This window comes from Rhinolophus sinicus, linkage group LG01 (genome assembly GCF_036562045.2).
Source record: "Rhinolophus sinicus isolate RSC01 linkage group LG01, ASM3656204v1, whole genome shotgun sequence".
In the NCBI taxonomy this organism is placed as follows: Eukaryota; Metazoa; Chordata; class Mammalia; order Chiroptera; family Rhinolophidae; genus Rhinolophus; species Rhinolophus sinicus.
The window spans coordinates 22,860-37,068 of NC_133751.1; the positions used below are offsets into that span (position 1 = coordinate 22,860).

General features: G+C 48.9%; 2 long non-coding RNA genes across 2 annotated transcripts; both read left to right on the forward strand.

The window, feature by feature from the left end:
* Positions 1 to 5,888: 5,888 nt before the first annotated feature.
* On the forward strand, positions 5,889 to 7,538 carry LOC109437696 (uncharacterized). Its single transcript, XR_002136284.2, has 4 exons — positions 5,889 to 6,369; positions 6,785 to 6,957; positions 7,108 to 7,203; positions 7,291 to 7,538. It is a non-coding gene; the product is annotated as an uncharacterized LOC109437696 (long non-coding RNA).
* Positions 7,539 to 7,550: 12 nt separating this feature from the next.
* Positions 7,551 to 11,215, forward strand: LOC141568666 (uncharacterized). Its single transcript, XR_012491876.1, has 3 exons — positions 7,551 to 7,633; positions 10,377 to 10,633; positions 10,854 to 11,215. It is a non-coding gene; the product is annotated as an uncharacterized LOC141568666 (long non-coding RNA).
* Positions 11,216 to 14,209: the final 2,994 nt, after the last annotated feature.

A 14,209-nucleotide genomic window follows, 5' to 3' on the forward strand; every position in this document is an offset into this window, starting at 1 on the left:
GTCTCAGGTCTCCCACAAAATGTTAAGGCACCTCCAGCCCCAAACCCACTAATCTGTGGCCTCAGCAGGTGCTACTGGATCGGGATCTGTCCAGCACTAACGGGTGAGGAAGGCTGGGGGGACAGATGCCCCTTATGGGCAGAAGCCCCTCAGGACACACTCCCCTGGTGCTGGCACAGCCAGGCAGAGGGGCACTGGGAACCCCAGCTTCTCCCACTGGCCACCAGGCTCAATGGAGTAAGTGCACCTGGCCAATGGTGGGGACCAGAGAGGATTAGCTTCCTCGGTCACAAAGCCAAGCTCCCGGGACACAGAATGAGAAGGAAAAGAAAAACCTGAAGAGATTTTTAGAGACGGACCCACAGCAAAGTCTGGAGAGAACCGCTTAACCCCAGCCTGCGGGGCCGGCTCCAAGGACAGTCTTAGGGGAGCCTGTGCCTGTGTTCTGTCTCCGTGGTAGTTCCTTCTTAGGGCAAAAGACACGCAAGACACAGACACAGGAAACAAAGAACATCTCTGGGAGGAAAGAATAAAGAAAACCCTAGAGTCTCTAGGTGCAAGAAGTTGCTGCACAGATATTTTTTCTGCCGATCTAAATTCAGAAAGCAGACAAAAGCCTCTCACCCCTTCTAACTTCTGCCCAACTGCTGACAGAGACCAGGAATTGTAATACATGAGCACCTAGAATTCACACAAAAAATTAATTTCCAAAGACAGGAGAATTCAGGTAAATATGACATTTTAGACAAGGGTGGCAGTGGGCTCTTAGGCTTTAGATGTAAAAATGGGAGATTTACATGTAATTCAGGAAAACCTGAACACACGTGGCAGGTAAAGTTTTGTGAGGATCCTGCATGGAGTCCTCCTGTCTACTGCTAAGGGGATTGTGCTCAGGGTTTTATTCGTGTTTCACAGTCTTTAAGGAGACAGGAAAATGGGAGCCAGGCTGCCTGAGGGAGGCTTGTATTGTTAAAACTGCCCCTTTTGAAATTTTTATTTACCTCAGTGGGCCTGGGGCAGTTGTGGGCTGTGTTTACATTTCAGATCTACTCTGCAGAGGGCCCACGGGTGATGGTGAGACTTTCTCACTTCTATCAGACAGAAAAATCAGCTTCCATTTTTCTCAAGTTTCTGATTGGTTATTAAATCCTTTAAAGCCGGTTTCAACATACCAGTTCTCAAAATCTTAAATCTCCATAAAGATTTTTAACATTTGCACATCTCTTGATTTTCCCTTCTGCATTTTTAAAATCTAATGTCGATATTAGCATTTATTAAGACACAAGAAGCTGAAGAACTAATTCAAAAGCTTCAGAATACTTAAATTTCCTTGTATCTGTTTGTATTAAACATGTGGTCTTTCTCTAGGTTCCAAAAAAACAGCTTTGTTATGAGAGTTCTCTAACACATTTTCCAATATAGAAGTTTTTCCAATTCAAAGGATTCATACTCTGGCCACTGATGGTAGGATTTTAATAGCTACTCAAACCAAAAAGCCACAGCTTAACCAAGGAAGCCAAAGGCTTTCTGTCACTATGATATTTCCTTGTCAGGACAAACGACACAAGAGACATAGAGACACAAAAAATGACCATCTCTGGGAGAGAAGGTTCAATAAAGAAGACCTGGGAGTCGCTACTCCCGAGAAGCTAGATTCACATTTTCCTGCAAGTCCACATGTAGAGGAGGGGAAAAGAACACACCGCACTTCTAAATTCTCTCAAGCCCTTCAGAAATACACCAGAAAGGCTCACAGGCTGAACAAAAACACCGCTTACCTCTGCCGGCAGACTCCCTTGCCACCTGCAGCGGTTGCCAGGAACCAGCAGTGCCCCGGCCAGTAATTCTCCTCGCAGGCTCCCCCAATACTGTGGGGGCTTACCAATTATTTCTTTTGCCCTAACCTAGTAAGTGTGTTATCGGAGAGCAGGTCAGAGTCATCACCGGAAGGCATTCCAGGACGTAGGAACAACTCGTTGTGAACAAAGGCAAGCTGGCAGAGGATTTATTTTTAAAAAGAAAATATGTTCCCAAAATGCAGGAGTGCACAGGCTCAGGAGGAGAGCGACTGTGCTAAAACAAAGAAAATTTAGGATTATATTTGAATGAGGTGAGCCCAGGGCATTTCCAAGGCGTTCCCAGGGTGTGTCTCTGATGACCACTCCCTCCCATCAGGAAGAAGGATTTCCTTGTGGGAACTGTCCTGAGGACACAGGGGTGGAGATTTTTCCCAGCCTGCAATGCTAATAGTGTTACAACCCATTACAATTAGCTGTAGCTGTAGCATTTGTGAGGAGTGATCTCATCTCTTTGTTTCACCTCACATCTTCCTTCCTTTCCTCCCCTCTCTCCCTGAGGCACTGTTCTCTCTGCCTATAAGAACAACTTCTTCTAGCTGAGCTAATCATCAAATTAAGAATCAGATTAATAAGGTAAAATCAAATTTTAACCTACACGCATGGGGAATTCACACATGCCGGTCGTCTAAAAGTACAACAGCTGCAATTATATACAGTTCATAATACTTGACAGGAATAAATGATCGGGTTCATGGTTAATGTATTGATTTCAACTTTATCCTTATTTTTATGCTAGATGGGCCTTTATGCACCTTACTTTAGTAAACGTGTACTTGCTTGAAAGGACCTATAAATTGAGTGAACGCCCACTAATGTGAGATACAAGTCATCCCACTCAGCAAGGTAGTTTTTTCAGGGGATATTGTTACAGAAATCTTTTTCATCGCACTGTAGTTACATGAATATCAGATGTAATGACATGTACAACCTAAATAAGACAGAAGAACTGAGAATGTACATGTTGTAAAAATACACCTATTTCCAAAGTTGGCCATGTGGACAGATAGGTGTCGTGGTGTGGAATTTACAAAAGGTGAAAACATTCCACACAGACTCCACAAAGGAAGTTTTTATGACAGGGCAGAGAGAATGCCCAGGGCAGTGTCCAACAATGAGGGCTGCCTCTGGTAGGAGGGAGAGAAACACGGGAGGGGGGGGTTGGTTGCGGTGAGGGGGAGTTGCCAGGGCAGAGTCCAGTGTCTGAGGGTGGACAGCTGCACCTAACTTCAGGTTAGCTTTTTCTTACGTAGGAAAGGAGGAGTGGGTCAGGCAGGTTTGAGGGCTGACATCCTTCCTGGGGTCTGGTCTGTTTGACGACGATGTTATGTCCGGACTCCAAACTCGGACTTAGCCTTAGTGGCCTGGGACTCAAATGCATCACCAGTGAAAAACTGCAAGAAGTTTTAAATTGGATTCCAGTGTCCGGGTGCCTGAGGATTAAGAAATTGCTCTTTCCCAGGTTAGGATGTTAGTTAACGAGGTATGCGGTATGCGTTTACTTGAGAAAGGGAACAAACAGTTAATCATTGAGGGGAGAAACAAAGAGAAAACAACTGAGTATCAGGATGGATCAGTAACTAGGTTTAATTACAGGTGGCTAGATAGCGACCTATGCTGTGAATCACACTGCAAAGTAGCTAAGTCTACCTGTGGTATTGATTCCCTGAGTCTCACCCTTACAACAGAGGCATGCAGTGGGAGGAATGCATGATGGGATGTTTGCAGACCCAGGCCCCATATGCAGTAACACTGCCTCATCCTTTCATTATAGTAAATAAGTTCCAGTCACTGCTGCCAGTATCCCACACACAACTCAGTGCACAGGGGGCAAATAGGACCCAATGCGTGTGCATTGTTGTCATGCAGGAGACCCTGCTCACTGCGCCATTTGTCATGCAGGGTGGCCTGCAGGGTCTCTGCTCCCGCTCCCCATACAAGAACGCAGGATACGGTGAGGCCAAAAAGGAACACCCACGGAGCCATAGGTAGGGGACTCATACCACTATATTCTCTCTGGCGGCACTATACTCTCACTGGAGGCTGGATCCACACTCCGCAAACCGCCATCCACGCTTGCCAGCCCAGCCGCCATCTTCTTGCTAGCCCCATTCTTTCTCTCTCCCTTCTCTGCTAGCGTAGCCACAGCAGTTATATTAGTGGCCAATGGCTCACTGGTTACAGCTGACGGTCAACTAGCCACAGCTGATGGCCATGCAATCACAGTTGATGGCCATTTACTACCTGAGCCAGCACCTGTCTATGTGAGGCTGAGAGCCTGGAAACTGCTTTCTGGGGCTCTGTCCCCACAATTGTAAAATGCTCTGTGGTCTTTCTGTGACTCCCATGGAAACTGTCTCTGGTGAACCCCATGCACAGAGCAGGAAGCATGGGTTGTTTATTCTTTTTGGACTTGGAAAATGTTAAACTTCTAATATTAATATCTGTGAAAAGAATGTCTGCTGTTACTGTTTTCTTGGCAACTGACGTGTACTTAGTGTGGGCATTTAAATGGTGGTTTGACCTCAATAATAACAGAGATACTCTTAAGAAAGGGGGAAGTTTTTAATAACATATTTTAGTTACACACTTAACGTAAAACATAGATCAGCTACAGCTTTAAGTCAAAAGGTAGAGAGAGGTGTAAAGCAGGATCTCTGGTTGCGCTCTTGGTAGGTGGACACAGAACACGGTGAGGCCAAAAAGGAACACCAATGAAGCCATGGAGAGGGGGTTCATACCACTATATTCTCGTTGGCGGCTGGGTTGGTGTCACACGGGGTATCAGGTGGGGTCTCTAGTCCTGCTCCCCAAATAAGAACACAAGATATGGTGAGGCCAAAAATGAACACCCACGGAGCCATAGATAGGGGAGTCATACTACTATATTCTCGCTGGCGGCATCCGCCTCTCTGCAATTCGCAATCCACACTCTCCCCTTGCTAGCCCACATTTACTGCTAGCGTAGCCACGGCAGTTATATCAGTGGCTAATGGCTAACCAGTCACAGCTGATGGCAAAGTAGTCACAGCTGATGACCATCTACTCCCCGAGCCAACACCTTTCCATGTGAGGCTGAGAGCCTGGAAACTAACTCTCTGGGACTCTGTCCCGACAGTTGGAGACACTGGAAACAGGATCCAAATGATCCACAATCTGCTCTCCGCTTCTTCTCTGCCACCTGCCTTGCCAGCGTAGCCAAGGCAGTTATATTTGTGGCTAATGGCTAACTGGTTACAGCTCATGGCCAAATAGTTACAGTGGATGGCCATCTGATTACAGCTGATGGCCATCTAATAACCGAGCCAGCACCTTTCCACGTGAGGCCGAGAGCCTGGAAACTGCTCTCTGGGACTCCTACAAAGGGCATCTGAATTTTAATGCTTTTAGTTTCAGGATTCTGCAGTTTCGACCACTGTCCTACAGCATAAAACTGACACAACTGCTTGTGTATTTAACAGAGCAGACACCAGTTTGAGCTGTTAGCTGAGAGAATATCCAAACCAGAAGAAATATCACTCTTTTTTTTCTGTGCCTTTTGAGAACCTAGACCAAAATGACAACTCATTCAAGGTTCCTGCTGAGTAGCAGGGTTTTTCTGTTACTGTATAGAGAACAACGCTGTAAGAACTTCCTGTAACACACTGGGTTACACCAGCAGCAGCCTCGTTCATCTAACATCTACTCTGTCTCTTGATGGTATCATTTTCTCTTCCGAAGTATTTGATCTCATGGTGTTTTTCACAGTAATAGTTCATGTTCAGGGATGTTAAATGTTTAACGGTTCACAGATTTACAGCTCTAGGGTTGGGGATGGGGGCTGGGGTAAGAGTCAGGGTTAGAGATTAGGGTCCAGGGTCCCTGGTAAGGGGTCCTGCTCAGGCCCTGGTGTCTGGCTATGGGGCAATGGTCCATTTAGAGGTCTGGATCTGGGGTCCATGGTCCAGCTCTGGTGTCTTCCGTCATCTGAACACAGGGGTCTGCTGTCTGAGTCTCACTCTCTAGTCTGTCTCCTAGGTCCTGGGTATGACCTGTGGTCCGTCTCCAGACCTGGGATTCAGGGTTGAGTCCATAGTCAGCTCTGCATCTGGTGTCTGGGGTTCAGGGTCTGGTTGGGTCTAGCATCAGTTCCAGGGTCCATGTCTGGAAGACAGGTCCAGCTCTGGCTCCAGGGTCTGGTGTCAGGAATCTGGCATCCATGGTCCAACATCCCATGTCAGGCTCTGGCATCTGGTGTCCTGCGTCCATGGTTGGGTTCTGGCTTTGGGATTGTGGCTCAGATTGGGGTCCTGGTTCTGCTCCAGGACCCAGGGCCCAGGGTCTGTGGTCTGGCTTTGGGTCCAGGGTAGGATACGCAGTCCATTACCCAGGGTCTGTCCAGGGTCCTGATTGTGGCTCTGTCATCTGGTGTCTATCCACTGATGGTTAATTGACTCCAATTCGACTTCAACAGGAATCCCCAAGTTGGGGTGCAGTGATGATGGAAACAGTCGCAACTGAGCAGTACAAACAGGTAAATTTTCATACAGCATGGCTGTGAGGACAGCACAATTATGGAGCATGAGGGCCCTGGGGTGAGACCGTGGGGCGAGTTCCCTCTCTTACTAGACAGCGCCGCTCTGCATTGCTCCACAAGGGCCAGTCTTGTCCAGTCCTGAATGCTCTACTCTACCCCTGATAGACACCTTCGATGGGCCGTTCAGCTGGGGAGGCAGGACTATTAGTGCAAGCTTCTCCCCGAAGTACAGTTTGCATGAGAAGACCCTGGGTGCAAATGGCTGCTAGGATCTGTTTTACTTTGGGCAGTTAGTCAGCCGGAGCCGTTAGAAGGTGTCTTGTTTATCAGAGCTCACACGTGTGTTGTTTGGAGTGAGGGGCAGAGAGGTAAATGGTGGAGAAACCTGGTAGAGGTAAGTTTTTCATTCCAGGTCCATCCAGCATGTAAGGAGCAGAGGGTGCACCTGGAGAAATGGGTAAAGTGAGACCTGGCTGGAAATCTGAGTTCTGGCTTCCAGCAGGGTGCGAAGGGCAGAGGTGGTCCTGGGCAGGAGGCGTGGAGAAACCTTGGAGGTGATGTCTCCATCCTGGCTCCTGGCAGCAGGTGAGGGGAGGGTGAGGGGTGCATGGGGAATGGGGTATGATAGACGCAGATGAGATTTTCCCATCCCAGCGTGAACCAGCCTGTGAGAGGCACATGGGGTGCCTAGAGTAAGGGGACTGCTGAAACTTGGGGTTTGTATTTCTATCCCAGCTTCAGCCAATGTATGAGGAACAGAGGATGTGCCAGAAATAAGTGTCGCATGGCAGCTGTCAGTTCTCCTGAGCATTTTCTTCATCCTGCTTTCATGTGAGTACTTCCTCCAAACCGGTTTTTGCTGTAGCTTACTCCAGTCACAAATTAAAGTGATCAATTCCTGTGGTACCACTTTTTCAGATCATTAGGTGAGGAGGAAGGGTGAGTCTGGCAGGAGACTCAGGAGCCAGCCTGGCGACACAGAAGGCACCCAGTCAGTATTCATAAGAGCCAGGGACCAGAGGCCACAGGCTCGCTCACATGAGAGCCAGGGGCAGGAGTCTTGCCTGACAGCCGGAGGCCAGAGTATCATGAAGAGCCAGGTGGCCTGAGCCGCCATCACGCCTCTCACATAAGGAGCCGGCCTATGTTTTGAGGGAACTTGGGAAACCTCTTACTACAGCTTCGAAGACAAGGTGGAACATGCTTCTGTACCTGCTTTGCCTCAGTATCTCCCCAGGAGGTATGGACAAAAAAGGAAAAGGTAAGGAGACTCTTCCTGTGCGTGAAATCTGCTGAGAGCTGGGGGAGAAGTGTCAGTTATCAGGAAACTACGCAGAGAAAGGGTTTGGTGTGAAATATCGGGGTTTTCCTCTGGTATCAGATAGTGTTCAGTGCCGTTGTTTTGCATGTGGCTGTCCAGCCTTCCTGCCACCATCTATATGAGTTCAATGATGGGCTCCATACTGAGCTACGTGTTTGGATTATGCCTCCCTGGTTTGGCTACTACAGTCTGTGGAGTAGTGATCCGGAAATCTGGAACTAAAAATCTGGCTATGTCTACCACATCCCAGGTCATCCATGTCACCCAAGGCACGGTGGCTACTGATACAGTCTCCCCACAGTGCCTCTCATTAGCGTCACCTCTTTGGGAGAGCTGGGTCTCCATAGGTCTTGTCCTCTGTAACAAACTTGGATGTATTCTGGTTTTCAGGTGTGGTACTGACATGGTTGTTCAAGTTAGATTCCTATTCAGTAATTACAAAAGTCTGGAAAACTTTCAATAGCGGTAGGTTCTCTCTGCACTCAGATTCCAGGGTTCAGTTCCTAGTCGGGCTCTGCATCCAGTATCTGGGGTTCAAGTCTGGTTGGGTCCAGCTTCAGGTCTGGGGCCCATGTATGTGGGATATGTCCAGCTCTGGCTCCAAGGTCTGATGCTTACGATCTAGCATCCATGGTCCAGCATCACATGTCAGGCTCTGGCGGTTGGTGTCTAGCATCCGTGCTTGTGTTCTGGCTTTGGGACTGGCTCGACTTGGGGCCCGGGTTCTGCTCCAGAATTGATGTTAAGGGTCTGTGGTCTGGCTTTGGGAGAATGGTCAGGTCCGCAGTCCAAGTTCTAGAACGCAGGGTTTGTGTCTTGAATCTGGCTCTGGCATCAAGTGTCTGTCAACTTACAGTCATTGGCCCTAATTTTCTTGCGCACTTTCTTCAGATTGGTTTCACGGGGGTACATCCTCTTAACCTGTTTCCCGTGTACACTTCCTCTAGGCCCAATTTAAGTGAGCACTTCCTGTGGGACCATTTTCCCACAGAACTAAGTGAGCCTGAGGTGAGACCCTCACACAGATCCGGGGGCCAGCTTCCTGCGGGAACAGAGGGCAGAGCCTCACTCAAGTGTCAGGATCAAGAGCCAGCATGAAAACAGGGACCCACCTCACATGAAAGTTGGGAAAAGAGCCACTCTTCGTGCCAGAATAGGGGTGGGGGAGCAGCCTCCACCAAGAACAGGTGAGGAAAGAGCCAGTGGTCAGATCTCATGAGAGCAAAGGGTCATGTGAGAGCCATGGCTGCCAGAGTCTTACGAGAGCAGCGGTTCGCAGGACAGACATGGCCATCACAATCTTGCGAGAACAGAGGTTCTCGCGATAAACAAACATGGCCACTGCAACCTCATGAGAGCAATGGTTCTCTTCATAAACATGGCCACCAGAATCTCGCAGGAGCAGAGTTTCACACAAGAGACATGTCCCCCTCAGTCTTGCGAGAGCATTCCCGTCTTTGATTTCTGACAAGAACCTCATGTCACAAGATCTCCAAAAGCAGACGCCCTTCACAACTCCCCCAATCCTTTGATGTCCACTTTTCTCCATTTAAGATATGATCATCTGGACGTGCTGTGGGGTAAGTGGTGATAGGAGACCCCCCAGTTCCGCAACCGCTGCCCACTCCCCCTGCACCAGCCACAGTGCAGGTCCTGTCCTCCCTCCTGCCCCCGGCACACACACTCACCCAGGCTGAGCCCGCTGGACAGAAGCTGCTCCTGTCTGGCTCCTGGGATATGACGACCTTCCCCCTGTCCTGGAACTTTCTCCCAGGCCTCGCCCTGCTGTGTCCAGAGGGACACAGACCTCCAATGAGGCTTCCATGTGCCTAAGCACAGCCCCTGCTTGCTGCATGTTGTTGTCACTCCTTGAGGACTGGGCACTTCTTGAGCTCCCGCCCGGCCCCCTCAGGAAGCTTCAACTTCTCTCTCTGGAAGACCTCCAACCTCCACACACACACTCTGGCTGCACCTATAGAGGTGACTCTTCCTCCCGTCCACATCACTCAAGTACAGTTGACAGTCCCATCTCCATCCCGGTACCCTGTTGAATCACCCGCCACCCCCACTTGGCTTTTGGTGGTGCTACGGAAGGTCCCCAGCCATCCCCTTATGATTACACACCAGGGGGCAGCTCCACTACTTACATTTCCAGGGGTCACAATGACAGGCCCTCACATAGCTTTTTCAGACGTCCTGTAACAGCAGGTGGCTGTCCACACCAGCTCAGGTAACTCCTCTAAGCTGTGCCTCTTGCTCACAGCTCCAAGAAAAGTTCTGTCCTGCTGACTCAAGTCTGGATTGTCCCCACCTGTCCCCTAGGTTGAAAGCTCACTGAAACATCTGCTTGGTGTTTCCCAAGTGTTGAATAAAAAAGGCAGGAGCTCTGTGTCCTGAGTACCCATCTGCCCCATGGCAGTCACCAGGGTGGTGCCCCAGGAGCCCAGACTTAGACACAGCAGGAGAGAGAACAGGAGAAATGGAGAATGGGCCAATAAAAAGTATCAAAATAGAGGCACAGCTCTCAAGAAGAAAGACTTAAGAGGCATGTGGGGCACAGTGAAAAGTTTTGTAACAAATTCATAATTGGAGCTAATACAGACAAGAGAGAAAATTGGGCAGAAACACACGTAAAACAATAATCAAGAATTTTCTAAGACTGACGAATGGTATCAACCCACAGAGTTCTGTGAACTCCCGGCTATTTAGAAAGAAAACCAGACACAGAGACAACGGCTGAAAACCAAAAACCAGGAGCAGATATTAAAAGCTGAAAGAAAAGACATAGCACCTTTGGATTCTTCAGCTGTGAACAGGAGCTGTCTTTCAAGGAAACAGAAGATCCCGCCCTTGAGATCAAAAGGGCTGCCCCGCTCACCACAGGCCCAGCAGATTGGGCTGTTTTCCCTCAAAGGCTGGGGCTGCCCCTCTGGTTTCCAGGTACATGGATGACCCCATTGAGTGTCCCAGGTGGGGGGGCCTTGCAGAGCTGCTTGGGGGGGGGGGATCTGAATCGAAAGGCCCAGTGGGTCTGGAAGTAGAGCCGCAAACCAGGGCCCATTGCCCTTGATTCTTTCCGAGTTCTCTTTCTGGAGTGGGAATGTTTGTCCTACCCAGTTCTATAGTGTTTCAGAAGCACCTAACTCGTCTGGTTCCACAGGCTCACAGATGGGGGAAAACGCTGGCCCGGGTGAACCATGCCTGGCGTGTCACACATATCCGGCTTAGATATTCAGAAGAGACACTGAACTTCAGAGTTGATGCTGGCGTGAGTTAAGACTTTGGGGACTATGGGACAGAACGAGTGCATTTTGCATGTGAGGAGGACATGAATTTGGGGACGTGGACAGAATGCCATACACTCAACTGTGTCCCTCCAAAAGACGTATGTGGAGGCCTTTCGTAGTCTATTCAGGCTGCTCCAACACAAAACACAGACTGGGAAGCTTATAAACAATAGAAACTGGTATCTCACAGTCTGGAGTCTGGCAGTCAATGTCAAGTCACCAGCAGATTTGGTGCGTGGTAATGGACCACTGCCTGGTTCATAGATAGCACCTTCTCATTGTGTCCTCACATAGTAGGAGGGACAAAGGCGCTCTCTGGGTCCCTTTCATAAGGGCACTAATACCATCATGGGGGCTCCACCCTCGTGAACTAACAACCTCATAAAGGCCCCGCCTCCTAATGCCATCACAGTTGGGGAGGGTTTCAGGATTCAACATATGAATTTGGGGGCGATGCAGCCATTCATATAGCAAAGGTTTAACCCCCAATGTGCCTGTATTTGGGGATGGGGGCTTTAAGGAAGAATTAAGGTTAAGTAAGGTCATAGAGGTGGAGCCCTGATCCCACAGGATTAATGGCCTTGTAACAACAGACCCCTGCGGCAACCTCATTCTTTGTCTCTCCACCACTTGAGGACAGTGAGAAGCGGCTGTCTGCAAGCTAGGGAATGGGCAGGAACCTGACTGGCCAGAACCCTGATGTAGGTCTTCCCAGCCTCCAGAATTAAATTCCTGTTGTTTATGCCATCTCAAAATACCAGCCTATGGTATTTTGATATGGCATCCTGAGCAGATGAAAGCACAGAATTTAACTCTTCCCTCTCAGTAGCTAGAACAGCAGACAAAAATATCAGTCAAGTCCAACTATCTGAACACGATTAAAAACGAACTACACGACACCTTTAGAGCTCCGCACTCAACAGCAGTAGGACACACACTCTTTTCAAGTGCGAATGGTTACAACTGACATACGGTGAGTCATAAAACAAGATTCAGCAATTTCAAGGGAATGAAATCACTCAGTATTTTCTCTGACCACCGTGCAATTAACCTAGAGATTAGTAAGAAAAAATAACTATCTGAAATTAGGGGGCCAGCCCAGTGGCTCAGGTGGTTGGAGCACCATGCTCCTACTGCCGAGGTCGCCGGTTCAATTCCCACAGGGGCAAGTAAGCAGCACCCTCTGCAGCTAAGATTGTGAACAATGGCTCTCCCTGGAGCTGGGCTGCTGTGAGCAGCCATGGGCTGCTGTGTACTGCCGCGGGCTACCGTGTGCTGTCAGGAGTGGCCGGTGGCCAGTGTGAGTGTCCAGCAGCCAGCAGAGTGGCTGGCAGCCATCGTGAGTGGCCAGCAGCCAGCAAAAGCTGCTATGCGCTGCTGTGAGCAGCCGACCGATGACCAGCAACAGATTGCCTCAGCCGGGGCGAGCGGAAGGCTTATAATACTAGCATGGGCCAGGGAGCTGTGTCCTACACAACTAGACTGAGAAACAACGGCTTGAACAGGAGTCGGGCAGGGGAGACAGAAGAAGGGGTGGGGGGGAGAAATTAAGCCACACATGTACACATAATCCATGGTACAGAAGAAACCATAACAGAAACCAGAAAATATTTCAAACTGCATACTGCAAATATGTCCAAGTAATGTTGCCGCAGCTAAAGCAGTTCTAGAGGAAAATTCAGTTTTTGATGACTGTATTAGAAAAGGAAACAGCTGAACATCAAATGATCTAAGCTTCTACCTTATGGGGGAAAATAAATCTTAACCCCTTCCTCATATCTATGACAAAAATCAATTCCAGGTAGAGTATTGATTTCAGTGTAAAGGATAAGACAACATAAACTATAAAAGAATATTGGAGGGCCAGCCCAGTGGCTCATGCGGTTGGAGCTCCGTGCTCCTAACGCGGAAGGCTGTTGGTTCGATTCCCACATGGTCCAGTGGGCTCTCAACCACAGGTTGACGGTTCCATTCCTCGACTCCCGCAAGGGATGGTGGGTTGCGCCCCCTGCAACTAACAACGGCAACTGGACCTGGAGCTGAGCTGTGCCCTCCACAAGTAAGACTGAAAGGACAACTTGACTTGGAAAATGTCCTGGAAGTACACACTGTTCCCCAATAAAGTCCTGTTTCCCTTCCCCGATAATATCTTTTAAAAATATGCATACATAGGAGAATATTGTTATGATCTTAGAATAGGCAACAATTTCTTAAACAGGACACAAAAAGTCCTAACCATAAAAATGTCAAATGGGACAACATAAAATTTAAGAACTTCTGTTCATCAAAATACTCTAAAGAGAGCGAAAAACAAGCCACAGAATAGGACACAGTCATACTAAATATGATAAAGGACTTCTAGTCAGTTGATATCCAGAAGGCAAGCAAAACTAATTAGAAACAAACAACCCTAATAGTCAAATGAGCAAAAGTCATGAACAAACACTTCGAAAGTAGGCCACCAACAACGAGAGGACATGTGAAGAGGCAGCAGGCATTGGGAAATGCCCACCAGCGCCGGTGAGATGTGGAGGGTGGGTGTGGAGCAGACACGACACTCTCTTCCTGTACGGTCATTTCTAGTGACACTGAACTCCTAGGTGTATACTCCGCAGAAATGTGCACCTACACACAGAAATGTTTATCTTCACACCAATCAAAATCGCTGGACACTGGACACAACCCAACCGCCTCCAGCAGTGGAATGAGACACGTTAAGTTGTGGTACATTCACACGGTAGTGAGAAGACACCACACTGCACACAGCTCGTGGATGGATCTCTCAGACATAACGTGAACGGAAGGCGGCAGACACTAAGGAACACTGTGTTGGGGGCCTAGGCCGCTGCGCAGCAGACATTACTCACAGTCCTGGAGGCCTGTTGGGTGTCTGCTGAGAGCCCACTTCCTGTGTCAAATGACCACCTTTTCGCGGTGCCCTCATATGGCAAAGAGGCCAGGGACCCTCTGGGGTATCCTCTACAAGGGCACTAATCCTGTTCAAGAGGCTGCACCCTCATGACCTAGTCGCCTCCTAGAAGCCCCGCTTCCAAACGCCATCACACTGTGGGTCCACAACAAACACAGTGTAGAATTCCATCCACACCGAGTTCAAAAACAGGCAACAGTAATCTATGGCGTTAGAGGTCAGCATCATGGGGGGGGTGAAGGGGGAGGGAGGGGTGCTAAGTGGAAGGGGCATTTGGGGGACACAGGTGTGTGGCAGTGT